The 19,481-nt window shown below is 43.2% G+C and overlaps 1 protein-coding gene across 2 annotated transcripts in view; it reads left to right on the forward strand.

Moving 5' to 3' along the window:
- Positions 1–3,542: 3,542 nt before the first annotated feature.
- LOC147698550 (lysosomal proton-coupled steroid conjugate and bile acid symporter SLC46A3-like) overlaps positions 3,543–19,481 on the forward strand; it is a 225,583-nt gene continuing 209,644 nt past the window's right edge. The window contains exon 1 of one of the 2 annotated variants that reach the window (XM_086935161.1): positions 3,543–3,676. The gene's annotated coding sequence lies outside the window, so the exon portion shown is untranslated. Of the gene's footprint in view, positions 3,810–19,481 lie in introns of both variants that reach the window. The other variant, XM_086935162.1, reaches the window with a different exon arrangement.

Consider the following 19,481-nt stretch of genomic DNA (forward strand, 5'->3'; position numbering starts at 1 on the left):
AGGAAAAGAGGATTACAAGGTGTTGGAATCACGTTATGCATACTAGTAGGCAGTATATTTTAAGAGTGTTTGGTATGCAGAAGCCAGACTCGTCCTCGGCATCCCACGACATGAACACATCACCCGACACCTGCAATACATCCACTGGCTCCCCGTCGACAATAGAGAAACCTTCAAGCTACTCATCCATGCCTACAAATCCACCCACAACACCAAACCGACATACCTCAACGAAAGAGTCTCCTTCCACGTACCCAAGAGAAACCTCCGCCGACCTCACCCTCGCCAAACCCCCTCACATCCGCAGAGCCAGAGCGGGTGGAAGAGCCTTCTCCTACATCGCGGGAAAGACCTGGAACGAGCTCCCAGTCAACATCAGACGCTCCCCCACTCTGCACACCTTCAGGAAGAGCCTCAAGACCTGGCTCTTTAGCTGACACGGAGCTGCACCCCACCCCCCCAGCGCCTTGAGACCCTCACGGGTGAGTAGCACCCTTCACAATTCCCTGATTGATTGATTGATAGAAGCTAGTAACAAAATGATCTCTGACGAAAACAGTAAGCCAGGGAGCTATCCAAATAAAATACGCCTCTGGGATCTGCATGGTACACATTATGAGCTAGACAAAGCTCATTTCCCTCCAGCAGGAACATTAACCACCAGAGTGATCTCGACATTTGAATTGTTATTCTGAAAACTGCTGGAGACACAAGGGACTCTACAGCAAGTAATTTTAAACCCAAATGGTATTTCTAAACACAGCACCCACTTTCTGCCCTCCCAGCTGAGGGCCTGGTGCGTCTGTACCTGTTGCACCACCCTAAAGCCTGCCCCATTGTAGTGCCTGTTATGTTTCGCCAAGTAGAGTTTCCAGAACTAGGCCAGTCCTCACTCTCCACCGTGCATTTAGTCAAATTCGTTGCATTAAAATGTAGTATTTGAGGCTATTGTTTCAAAAAGTTTTTGAGGAAGAGCCCCTATGAACCTCCTTGAGAAAGGCAATTAATGTCAGATACAACATTCGACTTTGGGCAACGTCCATGCAGGCAGCATTGGGTGTCATTCTTGGGAGTGACAGTGGTAGATGTCTTGGATGGCCTCCTAGGAAAACTCTTGTGTGCTCTTAGCTTTTAACAAATTGAGCATGCGTTGCTGCATTGCTTGTGCTCCTGATCTTGTCAGTATGTAGCTAATAAATGTGATTCGTTGCTTCTTGTAGTATGAGTCAAAGAACACCTTGCTGAAGATTGTTTCTCAGCGCATTCTCATTCCTCTATTCAGATTTCACATGGTCGCCATCATTCCATTCTCAAAAGTACTCCCACCTTCTTTCACTGAGTTAAAACAAATAATATTTCTTGTTTTGTAGTTGTCTTGTTTCTCTCACTATACACCACAGTCTGCAAAGGTTGCTGCTTTTAAATGGATTATCTTCCTGTAGTTGTAGGTTGCTGGCCTGTGTTCTGAAGAAATCACACAAACTAGCCCCAGAAAGTAAATACTCCATTTAAAGATATTGAGCTATTGTTTTTGAGAGGATGACTTATTAACAAGTTGACTTGCTTTAAGTGGTCTGCTCAGTATGTGAGTGGTGGGAGGTGTTTTCTAGTTGAGGGTCCTGAAATTACTTTTTGATTTCAACCTCCACTTCTAGGAGAGAGGCTCAATAATCTGCTTGAAGGGGTAGGACTCTGCTTATAAGAAGAGTGTATTGCACCCTGCAGAACAGATCATACTTGCTAACATTTTAGAACAGGAAAGCAGGACATTTTTACTTTTATTGAAACAGAGTCAATTTAAGACAAGCGACAGCTAAAATAAAGCCATTTAAAAGAGTCCTTATCCAAAATCGAGTCTATTGGCATGTATGAACAGATTTAGACAGATTGCTGCAGGTGGTGCTTTTCATGGTGGAAGCATACCACAGTCATGCATCCTTGTTCACACACCTACAGACACACATAATTGATACCGCCGACATACATCCATACACCGTATTTTTTATTTTTTTTATTCATTTTAAGGAGTTTTATATAGCGCGAACTTGACCCGAATCGGGTATCAGATCGCTTTACATAGCACCAGTTGCGTTACATGATGACACATTCATTTTTTTTATCCTACTGACTCAATTCATATACCAAAAACAGAACAAAATACCACATTTGTGAACACCCATCTCATACAGATATCAGGAATGCACATACCCAACAGACACACTCACATAAACACATGGGCACATATCTCATAAAAACACACCCACCTACACCACAAACATGTTCATCCACATACACCACACACAGAAACAGCAAATGACAATGCAAGGCTCCCAATGCCATTTTCTAATTCATAACCTTATTTTACTCTTTTCAAAAGAGGTAAAATCATTACATGGCCATAAAGTGACCAGCAAGCGGTCACGCATGAAGGCCCTGGCCCCGTTAGGCTTTACCTTGTCTGACTCGTGAATGATAAATTGGAATTCTGTTCCATTGCAGTTCACCCTACTCAGAAGCGATGGCATGTAGCTCCTTAAGTCTTCATATACACGAGCCTTTGTTTCCTCCAACGTGCATTCATATAAATATCAACCACGCCTAAAGTAGCCCTACCTATTGGCTTTGCCAGTGCTAGTTTAAAGTCCGCAATGCTATAGAAGGACAGCTGCAGTAGGTTTTCGTTTTGGGGTCTGTTTGCAGGGACGTAGTAGGGGCCGGGCCCCTTGGATATGAGGGGCCCGTTTTACCCCAGTTATTATGTCTTTAGTACCCCGCTGGGTGTAAAGCGGCAGTTTCCATCCTCGCAGCGGGGTCCATGGTACCCTTGCTACGTTACTGATCTGTTGAGCCAGTGAACAGTTTGGAGGAATATTATTTAGACCGTTGTCAAACATGTTTGTGTCTACAGGCCAGTGAGAAAACTCAGCGGGTGAAAGCACGTGCTGCAGAAAGCTGCTCGCAACCTCCAGATTGTAGCGTCCAAGCCCGTCCATTGATCACGGCTACTGGGTGAGGTAGCGCTGTAATCATCAGATTTAGTGGAGCAAAAGCATGCTATGTCCCTCCTGCGTTTCCGTAATGGTAAGGCCTTCTAAGAGCGTGGAAAGATGTTCCGTAATAATGAATTAATTGTGCCTCCAAGTGGAGCAGGATGTATTTTTCATGATATGCAGTAACTGCCTGGAAGCAATTCAAGGAAACAGTTTTGGAAAGTAACGTGACTCGATCGGGCTGCGTTGCATGGGTTTGTGACTTATTGAAACAAGGTGGCGTAGCAGGCTTAATCAGTTCCAGAAGAGATTTTGGGGCACTCCCTTTGGAGCTCGCTTCAATTTTTTATTGAAGTCCATTGTTCTCCAGAGCGGCTTGCACGCAGGTCCGTCACGCAGTGGCCTGGTGAAGCGCCAACATCACATGGTGAGCGCTATGTCAGCTCGCCATAGAGGCTCTGCGCAGCTGGGGGGGTTGGTCCTCGGTCCTAGGGGCTGCCTCCGTTTGTGGGGTTGTTAATGGGAGAGCCTAAGTGCTTCTTAGCCAGTAGTTGGCAGAAAGTGTGCACATCCAAGGACCCGCCTCCTCTTCACACAGTGAATATATTAGAGAAGTTGGCAGGCCTGGAAATCACATGTTTGCAGTGACTTGGATAGACCGGATCACTTTCCATGCGGTTTTCAGGGTGAGTTTCATATTTACCCGTACAAGTCCTGGGAGGAAGGGGAACAGCACGCACTGCTGCTGGTCTGGCGCACCTGTTCCTTGAATGACGGAAGCTTGCAGTGCTGCCGCCGCGGCATTGCACACCTTCTGAGGTAGGAGGGTGCTCGCACTGCTTCTACCGTCGTGTGAAGTGTGCCCTGCTGCTGCACCTGTTCTTTGTATGACCGAAGCTTGCAGTGCTGCTGCCGTGCTGCACATCTTCTGTGAGGAGTGGAGTTTGCACAGGTTGTGCCCTGCTAAGCTTGTTCTGTGAGTAGGAAAGCTTGCCCTTCGGTTGCTGTTCTTTACATTTTCTGGCTGGCCGAGGAGTTTGCCCACTTAGAATCATCCTGCTATGCCAGTTCTGCGAGGAGGGAAACTTGCACTGCTTCTGCTGTACTTGACATGTTCTGTGAGGTACAGGCGTTTGCACTGCTTCTGCTGTGCTTTACATGTTCTGTGAGGTAGGGGTGTTTACACTGCTTCAGCTGTGCTGAACATGCTCTGTGAGGTAGGGGCGTTTGCACTGCTTCTGCTGTGCTTTACATGTTCTGTGAGGTAGGGGTGTTTACACTGCTTCTGCTGTGCTTTACATGTTCTGTGAGGTAGGGGTGTTTACACTGCTTCAGCTGTGCTTTACATGTTCTGTGAGGTAGGGGTGTTTACACTGCTTCTGCTGTGCTTTACATGTTCTGTGAGGTAGGGGTGTTTACACTGCTTCTGCTGTGCTTTACATGTTCTGTGAGGTAGGGGCGTTTACACTGCTTCTGCTGTGCTTTACATGTTCTGTGAGGTAGGGGTGTTTACACTGCTTCTGCTGTGCTTTACATGTTCTGTGAGGTAGGGGTGTTTACACTGCTTCAGCTGTGCTTTACATGTTCTGTGAGGTAGGGGTGTTTACACTGCTTCAGCTGTGCTTTACATGTTCTGTGAGGTAGGGGTGTTTACACTGCTTCTGCTGTGCTTTACATGTTCTGTGAGGTAGGGGTGTTTACACTGCTTCTGCTGTGCTTTACATGTTCTGTGAGGTAGGGGTGTTTACACTGCTTCTGCTGTGCTTTACATGTTCTGTGAGGTAGGGGCGTTTACTCTGCTTCTGCTGTGCTTTACATGTTCTGTGAGGTAGGGGTGTTTACTCTGCTTCTGCTGTGCTTTACATGTTCTGTGAGGTAGGGGCGTTTACACTGCTTCTGCTGTGCTTTACATGTTCTGTGAGGTAGGGGCGTTTACTCTGCTTCTGCTGTGCTTTACATGTTCTGTGAGGTAGGGGTGTTTACACTGCTTCTGCTGTGCTTTACATGTTCTGTGAGGTAGGGGCGTTTACTCTGCTTCTGCTGTACTTAACTCCTGCCGCCTCTGAGGAGGAGAGCTTGTCTCTGGTCTGACTTGGTGTCCCTCTACTATGAGGGAGGAAGCATCTTGTTTTAGTGTACATCTTCTTTGAGGGAGGGGATTTGTGCGGCTCCTATGGTACTGTGAGGCACGAAGCATGCACCTCTTGTGAAACACCACATGTTCTCTTCATGAGGGTGTTGTGTTGCACATGTTAGGTGAGTAGGGCAGTCTGCACTGCTCCTCACATGCTGTGCCTCTCCTGTGAGTGAGGCAGTCTTGCTGTGTTGATGGCCACGCAATACATCCCCCCTTGTCTTACTGAAGCTCGAGAAGACATTAGCACTAAACCCTCGTCTAGATAACTGTAATTTTCAATGCTTCTTTGTTTTATGACTGCTCTAGATCAGGCGAACGTACAGTGCCTCAGATATGAGCCATTTAGTGCAGGAAAGTCTATTTTTTATTTGAGTGTGCAAGTCTGCGGTTGGTATGTCGCCTTTTCGTTGCTTGCAGAAGTCTTTAACACAGCCATCCACCAACAGGGGTAATGTTGCTTTATTTTAAGGCCTAAATATCACTTTTTTTTATTAAGGGCATAAAATAAAGCAACATTCCCCCTGTTGGTGGATGGGTGTGTACGAATTTCTTCTTTGATAAACCAATTTTTGGTATTTAGTTGGTACCAGCCTGTTTTTAACACGCTTAAAAAAAAAATTGTTGAGAGTTCATAAACATTACATCTTTGAATAATTTCATATATAACTACATATTTCAGTATTTCAAAAAAAGAGAAAATTAGTTTAAGCCTACAGTACAAAATATTACAGTATGATAAATATTAATTTCTAAATGCACAGCAATATAATCACAATATTCCTATAATACAGAGAGTTCATAATAAATTAAAGTGCAGAGTGCAGAATCGGGGTGCATACATATATACATACCTTATCTTTGTATATCAAATTTGACAGGATAGCCGAAGGAAATTAGGGACCTTCGAGTAAAGTGCAAAGTGCTACACCAGGACGAGTACATAAGTTCTGTCCTTTTATACCGACTGGAATACATTCTCTTATGTTTCAAACACACTCCAATATTTCTCATACTTTCTTATTGTCCCTTATCCTATTGCATATTTCTTTTGCATTTCTTGTACTCTGGTTAGTTTTGCCCTCCAAGCATTAAAAGTGGGTACTTTCTCTGTTCTCCAGAGTTGTAGGATTAGAGATCTTGCTAATAAAGCTACAATAAATAAACCTTCTTTGTGAACAGAGATAGCAGAGGAGCAACCCAGGACTGAGATAGATTTATCAATAAAAATCAGGGGATCGATTGTATTTTAAGATATTTCTCGATCTCCTCCCCAAAACTCTGGATTTTTGGGTACTCCCAGATGATATGTGTCCAGGTTCCTTTCTCTGTGCAACGAAAGCATTTGTCTTCTATCTGCGGGTATATTTTATGAAGAAAAGAGGGTGTTCTATATATCAACCATTTCGAATAGTATTGCATGCGTTTGAAGTTTGCCCTTCTAAATATAGCTATGTTAAACTTATTAAGCCTATTCCAGGTTGGTTTAAGGATCTGCATACCTTCCCTTTTCTTCCGTCTATCCCTGACTTTTTCATATAGAGAGAGACATTTATTGTCATTGAAGATTTTAATCCAATTACTAATCTTCCGCTGTATGAGGGAATTAAGGGCTTCACTAATAGTAGTTTTATAGTGCAGGTTTTCCATGTCTAGCTTTTCTAATATGGGTTTTAACCTAATGAATGACCATTTTAAAATTGTGCTTGAATGTTTCAGCCCTGTTTCAATATCCACCCAGGTTTTCCAAATATTCACCTTGGCGAAATCTTGGATCTCAACTTATCCATTTTCTTCCCATAGTTTTAATATGTTACTCTATAGCAAACTTATTTCCCCCACAAATAGATTCCAAAGCCTAGTTGAGATATTCATTCTTAAAATATCGTAGTGTGCTAAGAGCTGAGATTTTTGTTTATGTATCCTTTGCAAGGTCTTATAGCGTACTTTTGTGGGGTACTTAGTAACTCTTGTGGGGTCTACTATGTTATGTTCCTTTAAGATCTTTATCATACAAAAGTTATCTGCCTCTTGAGGATCTAAGAAGAAACATTTAAAACTATGATGTGCAAATGCTGCATAATATTAATCTCTGATATTTGGTAGTGATAGTCCTCCTTCTGCTACGGGATGGTTTAAAGTGCTGAGTGCCAATCTTGGTATCTTATTTGTCCATAAGAAAGAAGAGAACATACTGTCTATTTCTTAAAAAAAAGAAGCCTGTATTGCACAGGGTGCCGCACTAAAGAGAAAATTAAATAACGGGAGGATAGACATCTGTATTAACACAGCCCGGCATATTATTGATAACGGCAGCTGATTCCATCGCGTTAATTGAGAGTGTACCTTTTTCGATAATGGGATACAGTTTAGAGGAAAAAGATCTTCTACATTCTCAGTTACATAAATCTCTAGGTACCTCCTTGGGCTGGTATTATATGTCTGTCTGAATTCTAATAAAAGAGAACTCACCTCACAGTTGCATAATATTATTTCTGTTTTGGTCTTATTAATCTTATAACTCCCTATTTTTTCAAAGTCTGCGAAGATTCTCATAATTTCCGTCTGGGTATTTGTCTTTGGGTCCAAAAAAAGAACAATGTCGTCAGCGTATAATTTTATGTTTGTCATTCCTTGGACCGGGACCGTATGAGCTCTTTTTTCCCTAATCGCGATTGCTAAAGGCTCAATAAATAGAGCAAATAAGACACGCTTGTAGAGCCTGCATTTCCGCAAAGATACAGCTTTGAAGTGCTGCACAAGAATACCCTGAAATGAACCCTAAGGCTACTGGGAAAGGCGACCTAAGAAAATGACCACCCTCCCAAAGTATGCTAGAAGAGTACGGTTCTGTGGTTTGTCCCACCCATTGGGAGAAGGAGGGCGAGGGGAGTTCTGTAGTTAATCTCCTGAATATCTTGGGTTGGCTGATCGGGGTCCGGTTTGGAGGTTACAACTAGGCTGATCAGCGGGTCGGAAGCACAGAGGGCGATGTGCCAGGTCGCTCCGATCCCCTCCCGAGACCCGTGGTGCTAGTAGCGCCCCTTTTGAAAGTGCAGTGACACTCCAAATTTATGGAGTATTTTTTGGAATCGAGTATTTTACTCTTCCACTAATTTTTGCACTTTTTTTCACTTCCTTTTTACTTTCACGTCCCCAGGTTAGGGTGGGTGATTAGAGAGCCCATACCGCCGGGGTATAGTCCTGATGAATGCCACGGTAATATACCACCCTTATGGCTGAAACATGTTGACTGATAGCAATTGAGTATATCCTGTATTTTACCAACCTTGAACCTTGGCATATAAATACAGACACATAATACTCTTTTTTTTGTGCCTCAGGGATCATTTATTAAATATATTTTTTCGATACCCTTATTTCAGGCACTTTTAATATTTCACTGTAAACAAGAGCACGCCCTCCATACACAAAAAAACCTGCTCCGCAGTCTTCCTGGCGTCGTAGCACACCGCAGAGGCATTCGGCCTCTGTCGGTGGGGCCCGATGATGAAGCATGACACTGACTAGGTCAGTGTGTGAGGGCTTTCCTTATCACCCAAATCGGATGTGATAAAGCTAACCTTGTGTTGACTCCTTGAACTGTGGTTTATATAGTTAACTCCTTAATTGATCAAGTGTTTGATCTGACCTCTCTTTTCTTGTTTTTGCATGATCGGTCAATCGGACAAAACTGTAGCTGTCGGGTTGAGGTGCTCAGATCTCAGATTTGTATGCCTTGTTTTGGGTATTTTAGGCAGAGCACTTTATGAGCAGTTTTGTACTACGCAGTTCAACACGCCTATTAAAATAGGGGCAGTGTGGGGTCTGTTGTTGACCCTGAAGGCAACTGGTCCAAATTGAATTTTCTAATACTTTTCTGTGAGAATAGGAACTGTCCAATCCCATCTTTTTATGGTCTGGCATGACAGCGCAGCTGATAAAAGACAACCATGTGAGAATCATCAGGAGAGGGGCTTTGGTGCAGTCCAGATGTTGAGAGCCAAGAGTACATATTTTGATTGGGCAGAAGTTGTCTGCTTCCTCAAAAAAGTGCTTTCCTTCCACACAGCTGTGATCATTTTGTTTATTGAGCCAGCTGCCTAAACCTGAACTTTTAGTGGCACACACATCAAATTGTAATGCTATTAAAGTGTCTTAGATAACTAGATAATTTATGGTGTTTTTCTCTGGCAGTAGCACAGATGGAAGAAAGCTAGTCATTAACCTAGATGGATTTCTAATTCTGGATTGAAAGTGCAACTGTCACCTGACCTTTTAGCATACACACATTTTATTTTACAGTTCTTTACTTCCACTCAATTACATATCTATTCCCATGCTATTTACTTATGATGCTTCGCATTACCATGCAAAATTCCTCTAAAGCCAGTTGCCTACGCTTGTTTTTGTTTTTTCACTGTAGCAGGCTTTATAAATGTTTTAGTTAAGAATTATGTGCGAGTTCCACACACATATACACAGACATGTTTATACATGCCTGCATAACGGCACACAATTCAGCTTCTTTAAAAAAAAGCATTGGCAAAGCACAAGGCCTGGCTTAAATAAGACAAAGTATGAAACACAGACATGCACAAATGCAGTTTGGATGTACTAGCTCATTAAAGGAAGACCTATTTACTTTGGCAGAGCTACTTCATATTCTTGCGAGAGATATCTACGAGCCTTTTGGCTGCAGAAAGTTTCTTAATCGAGCATAGATACATGCCAAATGACTGAATGTGTTCTATAGAGCCTCCTGGTCCAAATCATGCCTAGCCGGATGGCGGAATCTCAGGGAGACTGGTTGGTTCAAAGTACAATGATAGGTGTTAATACCATGCTTCTGAATTGTGCTTATTTTATCCAGCAATGAAGGAAGGAAAGCATACATATTGCACCCAGTTCACTACAGCAAGCGCTCAACCCACTCTGCTTTTGCATCAGGTTAGCCATCATTGAAGTAGCACGTCTTGCTCATTTTCACTCGAGCTCTGCCTTTAAATGTGCCTCATAGCTGAGCTGCTTTGTGTCCTTGGAGCTTCGGTCCTTTAACTATTAACAGTGTGCACAGCCATGGGCGCCTGAGAAGTGTTGCTGCCCCTTTATTCTGTGCTAATACTGCGATTGATTATGTGCTGCCACATTGGTGGTTCTTGGGTACTACAAGCATTAGCACAAACAAAGCAGAGGGGAGACACTATTCTAAGGGTAAGAAGGAAGGTCAGTATCAAGTAGTATCAATATTTCTAGATAATTATGAAAACTAGATTACATTTGCATGCACATGTTCTTTTAACTGCAGAACCCTGGTTAGCTGCACACCTCCCCCACCCACTTGCACTTGATGCTGCAAGCACACATAAGTGAAAAGAGTCTTGCATTTGAACAGACTGAGGACGCACGTTCAGGACAGTTCCCAGAATCGAACAGCTCTTCAGTAAACCATATCTCTCCACAGCCTCATGGTTTCCCAAAAAATAATGATATATATATACTTGAATAAATAAATCCAGGGTTTGTAAAGTGCAGCAAATCACCTGCGAAATCTCTCGCCAAGCAAGAGCAAACACTCTACTTCCAGCAAGCGGGAGCTTTCAAACTGCTCCCGCTTTCTGGAAGGGGAGTTTAAGAAATGAAAATATTTCTCTTGCACGCAGGGAGCTGTATTTCCAACAGCTTCCTGTGTGCAAGAGCAATGCCACTCCTACAGGAGGCGGGGAGCCGGCTGGGACCAAGGGCCTTGAGGCTCAACACGTGGACCCTAACATGCACACTGGGTGCCCTGGGTAGTACCAGGACACCCAGGGAGACCAGGCTGGGCCCCGGGGGTCCCTGGGCTGAAATCTGCCCAGGGAGGGAGACCACACAGACCCCCACGCCTATTAAATTTTGACCAGGCCCTGGGGGATGTGGTCCCTGGGGCCGAAATCGATTCAGAAGGGGGGTCATGCAGGCCAGTTCCCCTAAAAAGTTTGAGCCTGGCCTCAGATGATGGGGTCCACTGAGGCTGTTGTGGTACTGATGCTCATTTCACATAAATTAAACCTCAGCAGGAAGCCCTTACAAATATAAACATAGGAGGTGCCCCAGCTGAAGCTCCACTTCTGTAAAGGACAAATGTTCCTAACTCCTGGGCTTGGCGAAGGCAAAGCAACTGTGCTTTCTCGACAATTCCATATTGAAAGACAATCTGAAATCCTTTGTGGAGGTGAATGCATTGTTAATATTTTGAAGCGCAATCTGTAGTAACTGTGACGAGTGGGTCCTTAACTAGGTAGAGCAGAGTCCATGGTTCTCCCTTTAAATTGCTACAAGTATTCAAATGTACAAATCACTTGAAAGCTTCACCATTTGGCCCTGCCCACCTTAGCAGTGTGCAAAGATGTTCCTGTCTTTTGCCAGGGTGATGGACAGCTTAACAAGTGGCCCCTCATTGTGTTTCTTGCCGATTTTGATGAGGGGTTTTTGATGCAGAGGAATATGGAGATATCTCCACCAAACAAAGAAGCACTTACTTCATATAGTTCTAATGTACTTAAGGTTATATCATTGGTGCTATTGTTGTAATGGTTTTAAGTAACTGTGAACTAAATAAATAAATACATACTTCATATAGTTATGAAGAAAGTACCTTGTTTGGTGGAGATTTTCCTCTTTATTGTCTCATTGTCTTCTCTACAGGAGGATTCATGTTAACACATATTTTTGGATAAAGACGCACCAGGAATAATCACATTGCCAAAATGCACAAAAGGTCACTGGTGACATTTCCTCATGCTCCATTACGCAGCTGTAGTGTAGAACATCTACTGGACATTTACCCAAGGAGGTAGCCTTAGTAATTAACCGGTAGAAAATACTCCACTTAGGTAGATATTTTGTGCAAAACTGTGGACTCTTGTTGGATAAAGAGGCAGGTGAGGTTCCATTGTGACCCAGCCACACACTGAGGCACTGCCACACCAAATGAGAGACCCACTCAGACACTAATACACCCACTCATAGACCCACTCAGACACTCATGCACCCACTCCCAAAACCACTCAGACACATACACCCACTCACAGACCCATTCAGACACTCATCCACCCACTCACAGAACCACTTATACTCTGTCACACCCACTCACAGACCTACTCAGAGACTCATGCACCAATTCAGAGACCTACTTAGAGACTCACACACCCACTCAGAGACTCACTCAGAGACTCATGCACCCACTCACAGACCCATTCAGAGACTTATGCACCCAATCACAAGCCCACTCAAACACTCCCCCCCCACACACACACACATATATATATATATATATATATATATATATATATATATATATATATATATATATATATATATATATATATATATATATATATATATGTGTGTATATATATATATATATATATATATATATATATATATATGAAGAGGAAGTCGAACTTGTCAAATGCATTTAAAAGACGACTGCGGACCCAAAGTTGAGGTGCATTTCGTTTATTTGTGCTCAAAACCCCCGCACCTAGCCATGACGCGTTTCGGGCCTCCCTGGCCCTTGATCACATGACACGCTGCGATGTGCAATAAACATATTTAAAGTGCAAGTGCTTATTACCAATGACAGCGTCATCATGAACATAGAAGTAACACTATGTTAGAACAGTGTTGGTCCAAGGTTATAAGAGAAAGTCTTCAGTAAAATACTATATAACCTAAAAACACTTGATAATCAAATTATAAACAATATATATAAAATCATTCATAAAATCAGTGATTTAAGACCATAAAATCAATACAGCTAAAATAGCATGTCACGATTTGATTGTTAAATTTCCAAATGGCAAAAACAATAATTGTAAAATACAATTAAAAATTTTTTTGATGGCAAAAAAATACGAAATTTTTCATTGACTTGCCTCTGAAACATTTGATTATCTAGCAGCACTGTTATAATTAAAACCTCAATAGAAGATGACGCATATATGAAAACTTTGATATTAAAAACAGTATATGGGGTCAATGGTAATGTGCAAAATTGTGCATAATCAAAAAGTGCAAGAAAACCTGTGCAAATAGTACATGTGCAAAAAATATGCTATATCACCACTAAAAAACCTTTTCAGTAGTAGAGAATTGTATATTTAAAATATGTGTAAAAAGAATTACTTTGTTTAAAATGATTTTTGCATTTAAAAAAGCCATTGTTACAAAATTGAAAAAACTAAATTACGTCTTTCTCATCTGAATTTAACAGCAATTGAATTTTGAAAAGATCCATTTAGATTGCGTGTGGTGACAGGAGAATCTGCAAGATCCTCAATAACTACAAACACGTATGCATATCTTCCCAAGCGTTTAAACCTCTAGGATGCTTGCTATCGAGGTTTAAGATGTAATGTGGTTCCAATCTTCTGAGGATTCCTTCTCTGTCTCCACCCCTACGTAAAGGCATTACTGCATCTATTACGTAGTATTGTAATAGACTAAGGTCTCTTTTATGGCAATCGTTGAAGTGCCTTGCGACTGGGTACGTCCCATCACAATTAGTGATAGCCCTGATATGTTGTAGTACTCTTTGATGGGCTGGGAGTTTAGTACTACCTATGTACCTTAACCCGCAGGGACATTCCAAAACATATATGGCAAATTCAGTCTTGCATGTCAAATATTTGTTAATGATGATTGGTTTGTCAAAAAAAGGAGAAACATATGATTTTTTGTTAGTACCATGTTTGCAGGCTTTACAGGTGAGACACTTATAAAAACCCTTTCTACTGTTCAACCAATCAGATTTAATTACGACCTCTGGGCTGCTTGTCACCAAACTATTTTCCATTGAGCCCGCCTTTCGGTAGGTAATGGTTGGTGAGGTTGTATTTCCCATTTCAAGTGCTAGGTCATTTTGAATTAATGGCCAATGTTTGGTCATAATATTCCTAATAGCGTGATGTTGCTTATTATATGTCGCTATTAGGCGGATTGGATTATCAACAGGCACTGGTTCAGTGTTTAGTCTCATCGCTTTGGTTATTAATGCTTCATCTCTGGGGAGTGTTTCTGTGCGTTTCATGGCAGCTTTAATGACTTTATCATCATAACCTCTTGCCAGAAAACGAAGGCGACATGCTGCTTGTTCATTTAATACATCTTCCTGCCTGCTACATATTCTTTTAATACGTAGCATCTCCCCGTAAGGGATGCTATTTATAAGATGACGGGGATGATGGCTTGATGCATGCAGGAGTGTATTACCAGCAGTGGCCTTTCGATGTAATTTAGTCTGAATAGTTTAGTGACTAATAAAAACTTCCACATCTAGGAAATTAACTGTGGTTTCACTAATGTTAGATGTGAAATGGAGATTAAGGGCGTTTATGTTGAGATTATCAACAAATGTCTGAGCTTCACTTTTTTCCCCTCTCCAAATCAAAAACAAATCATCTATATATCTGTAGATGCAAATCACATGATTAATCATAACATCGGAGTATTGGTCCCCGAGGACCTGCTTCTCCCACAGCCCCATATGCAGACAGGCATAGCTGGGGGAGAAGCAGGAATCCATAGCCACGCCTCTTGTTTGTTGAAAGCACATTTTGTCAAACATAAAGTAATTGTTACAAAGACATAATTCAATCATGTCAGTGATCATTGTATTATGTGCATGACACTGTAACGGTCTACTATGTAGAAAATGCTTGACAGCTTTGAGGCCGTCGACATGATTAATGCTTGTGTATAACGAGGTTACGTCCAATGTTACTAATAAGTAGTCCTCTTGCCACACAATGTTTTTTAATTTCCTTAGGAAGTCCCCAGTATCCTGAATAAAAGTTGGCAAGCTATTCATGTGCTCTTGTAGGAAAAAGTCAATATATTTGGAGGTATTTTCCAGGAGGCTACCACAGGCAGAGATAATTGGTCTGCCCGGTGGGTTTTTGGAGTCCTTGTGAATGTTAGGAATGAAATAAATGCATGGTATGACTGGATGATCATTACGTAAATATTTATACTCATCTGAACTCAGTAATCCCAAGCCTTTCCATGCCACAAGTTTCATATAGAATTTACTCCAAGAAGTTTTGATTTTTGCAATATCCACCTTTTTGTAGCAGTTTTTGTCATTTATGTGCCCCCAAGCTTCCTCCATATATTTTTCTCTTGGCCAGATAATAACCTTGCCACCTTTATTCGCCTGTCTGATGATGACTGATTTGCACAATTGTAGTTTTTTTTATCAAGGCATGGTATTCTTGATCCCTTCTTGAATATTTAAATTTGGTACGTGTCACTTTATGATGCAATTTTTTAATGTCTGAAATCACCAATTCATGATAATAGTCTATATTGCCCTTGGCCATGACAGGGCAGAAGGTGGATTTTGGTTTGAAATTAGTTAAACCCGCCCCTATCATTGGTTGGTTCATGGCACTTGCTGGCAGCTGGGTACTTTCACCTAAGAGATCAATAAGATCCATTCTTAGATCCATATCACCTGCTGTTAGGGACTCAGTATTTTTCCCTACTGCTGCAGTAATGTCTGTGGGTTTTGTTTTTATACCTTTTGTAGAAAAAAACTTCTTTAACTTGATTTTACGCACAAATTGAAAAATGTCCACTCTTGTTTGTGCGTATTGAAAATTCCCCACAGGACTATACGATAGACCCAAAGATAATATTTTGGTTTCTGTAGCATTCAGCGCAACATCTGATAGGTTGATGACGGACATTTCATCTATTGCATTTATTGTCTCTTTTTGTTTTTCTAATAATTGTTTGTGTTCTTTTTTCGTGGCTTTGCGTTGGCATTTCCTGCGTTGGTGACGTTTGAAGTTGTGGAATTTTTGTGGTTTGTTTACCCTGGGTCTTAAAGTGTCCAGACGGTCCCGCCTGACACAGTCGACCTCTTGCCCCAGGGTGAGCCGATGAAACCCCAACCCATCACTTTGCCCTGCTTGTTCATTGTCCGATCCGCTACCTGCTACAGAGCTATAATCGGATAGGGAGGTTGAAGATTCTGCTCTCTCAACCAATTCTGCTTGTTGCTGCGGTTGCATTGTGCTACGTGGGGGTTTTGTTATATTTCTTTTCACATTTAAAAAGCGTTTAGCAAATGTGAAAACCTGACCCCTTTCATAGTCTTCCTTGTCTCTTTGGAACTTGAAAGCTTTTCTTTTACGAATACTTTCTTCAACAACCAACCAACGCACACCATGACCGAACAACCACCCCCCACCACCACCCTCCACGCCTGGACCCCGATCAGCACCGAAGACACCATCCGCACGATGAACTCCATCCACTCCGGATCACCGACCGACCCCTGCCCTCACCACGTCTTCAACAAGGCCGACGCTGTCATCGCACCCCACCTGCGAGACATCATCAACACATCCTTCGACACCACCATCTTCCCTGAGAGCTGGAAATACGCCGAACTCAGCGCTCTACTCAAGAAACCAACAGCGGACCCCACCGACCTCAAGAATTACCGCCCCATCTCGCTCCTCCCGTTTCCAGCCAAAGTCATCGAGAAGACCGTCAACAAGCAGATGGCCGCTTTCCTCGAGACGAACGGATCCCTCGACCCCTCACAGTCCGGCTTCCGAGCCAACCACAGCACCGAGACCGCCCTCATCGCCGCCACCGATGACATCCGAGCCCTGATGGACAACGGAGAAACAGCGGCCCTCATCCTCCTAGACCTCTCCGCGGCATTCGACACGGTCTGCCACCGCACCCTAGTACGGCGCCTCAGCAACGTCGGAATCCAGGACAAGGCGCTGGAATGGATCATCTCCTTCCTCGACGGAAGAACACAGAGAGTCCGCCTACCACCGTACAAGTCAGAGGCCACCGAAGTCATCTGCGACGTCCCCCAAGGATCATCTCTGAGCCCCACCCTCTTCAACGTCTACATGAGCCCCCTCGCGGCCATCGTACGCAAACACAACCTCAGCATAATCTCCTACGCCGACGACACCCAGCTGATCCTCTCCCTGACCAACGACCCCGCCGCCGCCAGAGCCAACCTGCACGAAGGGATGAAAGAGGTAGCCGAGTGGATGACGACCAGCCGCCTGAAACTGAACTCGGACAAGACGGAGGTCCTCATCCTGGGCTCCTCTCCCTCCGCCTGGGACGACTCCTGGTGGCCTCCCGCCCTGGGCACCGCACCCAAACCGACAGACCATGCACGCAACCTGGGCTTCATCCTGGACTCCTCCCTCTCCATGACCAGGCAAGTCAACAACGTCTCCTCGGCATGCTTCAACATCCTACGCATGCTACGGAAGATCTTCTGGTGGATCCCCACCGAGACCAGGAAGACCGTCACCCAGGCCCTCGTCACCAGCTGACTGGACTACGGCAACGCCCTCTACGCCGGTACCACCGCCAAGCTCCAGAAGAGACTCCAGCGGATCCAGAACGCCTCAGCCAGACTCATCCTCGACATCCCACGAACCAGCCACATCTCCGGACATCTGAGAGACCTTCACTGGCTCCCCGTCAACAAAAGAATCACCTTCTGCCTCCTCACCCACGCACACAAAGCCCTACACGACCAAGGCCCGAGCTACCTCAACAGCCGAGTCAACTTCTACGCTCCCAAACGCCACCTCCGATCAGCCAACCACGCCCTCGCCACCGTCCCCCGCATCCGAAGAGCGACTACAGGAGGAAGGTCCTTCTCCTACCTGGCCGCCAAGACCAGGAACTCCCTCCCTCCCGACCTGCGCCTGACCCAAGACCACCTCTCCTTCAGGAAGAAGCTGAAGACCTGGCTGTTCGAGCAGTAGCGGCTCCCCCCCCCCCCCCCCAGCGCCTTGAGACCCTACGGGTATGTAGCGCGCTTTATAAGTGTCACTGATTGATTGATTGATTGATTTGTTAATCCTAACAAGCATTTCCTCCCTCATTTTAGTATTGGTTGGGGTCTGTTCATCTGCATCAAGTTCATTTTCTAGTGCCACAATTTGCTCCTCATATTTCACTCGATCTATTTCTGCATATTTTACCAGCAACATCATTAATTACAGGATTACTTTAACATCCTGAACACAAGCACACCAAAGTTGAATTTCACCTGTGAGATAAGCAAAGAAAAATCAATCTTCTTAGATGTGGAAATCTGTGTAAAGAACAATTGCTTGGAAACAAACTTACATAGAAAGAAAACAGCAACAAATGCCACATTGGAAGCAACTAGTTTCCACCAACTATCGCTGCTAACAAGTATACCATACAGAGCTTTTTAAGGTTGCGACGGTTTTGCAGTGAGGATCAGGAGTGGAAAAAGAACAGTGCCGCAACAATAAAACGCTTCAGAGAAAGGAAATATGCAAAAACAGTAGTAAAAAAATGCTGGAACAGGGTAAATCTAAAAACCAGGCAGGAATGCCTAACTGCAAAAAACAATCAGTCAGAAAGTAAGGAGGAACCCATCAGGCTAATCATGGATTATAGCCAGGAATCCAAGCAGATCGTGAATGTTATCAAGAAAAATTGGAACATTTTACAGCTTGATACAACCATTGGAGAAAAAATGGGGCCCCATCCGGTAATAACTTATCGGAGAGCGAAAAACATAAAAGACCGTCTGGTTCACAGCCATTTCAAAGCGAAATCCCCTAAAATCACATGACTCAAAACAAAAGGCTTTATAAAGTGCCACAACTGTAAAGTATGTGAAATTGCAAAACCGACAGCAGAAGTGGCAATGGCCAATAATAAGATCTGGCAGATAAGAGAATTAATCACATGCAAATGCCAATACACGGTATATGTGATCGAATGCCCGTGTATGATGAAATATGTGGGAAGCACCATATATGATTTAAAAAAACGCATATTGGAACATGTGCGCGGAACTAAAAACAAAGACAGTAACAACGCGGTTGCAAAGCACATGGAAATCCACCATAATGCAAATTGGAAAGCCTTGAAATTCTACGGGATAGAAACCATCCCACTGAACGAAAGAGGTGGAAATCGCCTAAAAAAACTGCGCCAGAGGAAATCGCGACACATCCTAAATTTGAGAACTATGATACCGTATGGACTGAATCAGTCGGAAGAACTGTATATACATTTGTAAATATTTCTGTTTAGTTTCTCTATTCGGTGCACTACAAGTATGACAAAATTGATAGAGTACCCGTTTTTTGTCTAACCCACAAAAGATAAAAGAATATGTTTATAAATACATGCAATGGGCCCACCCCCACCGGAGAGCAGAACCCGGAACTAACCCATAAAAGCATTGTATAACATACTCAAAAAATGGAGTAAAACTGATGCATGGCCCGAAAGGTTTCAATTTAGTAATATGATTTTAAATACACTGGTTATCT

Source organism: Lissotriton vulgaris, chromosome 8 (assembly GCF_964263255.1).
Source record: "Lissotriton vulgaris chromosome 8, aLisVul1.2, whole genome shotgun sequence".
Classification (NCBI taxonomy): Eukaryota; Metazoa; Chordata; class Amphibia; order Caudata; family Salamandridae; genus Lissotriton; species Lissotriton vulgaris.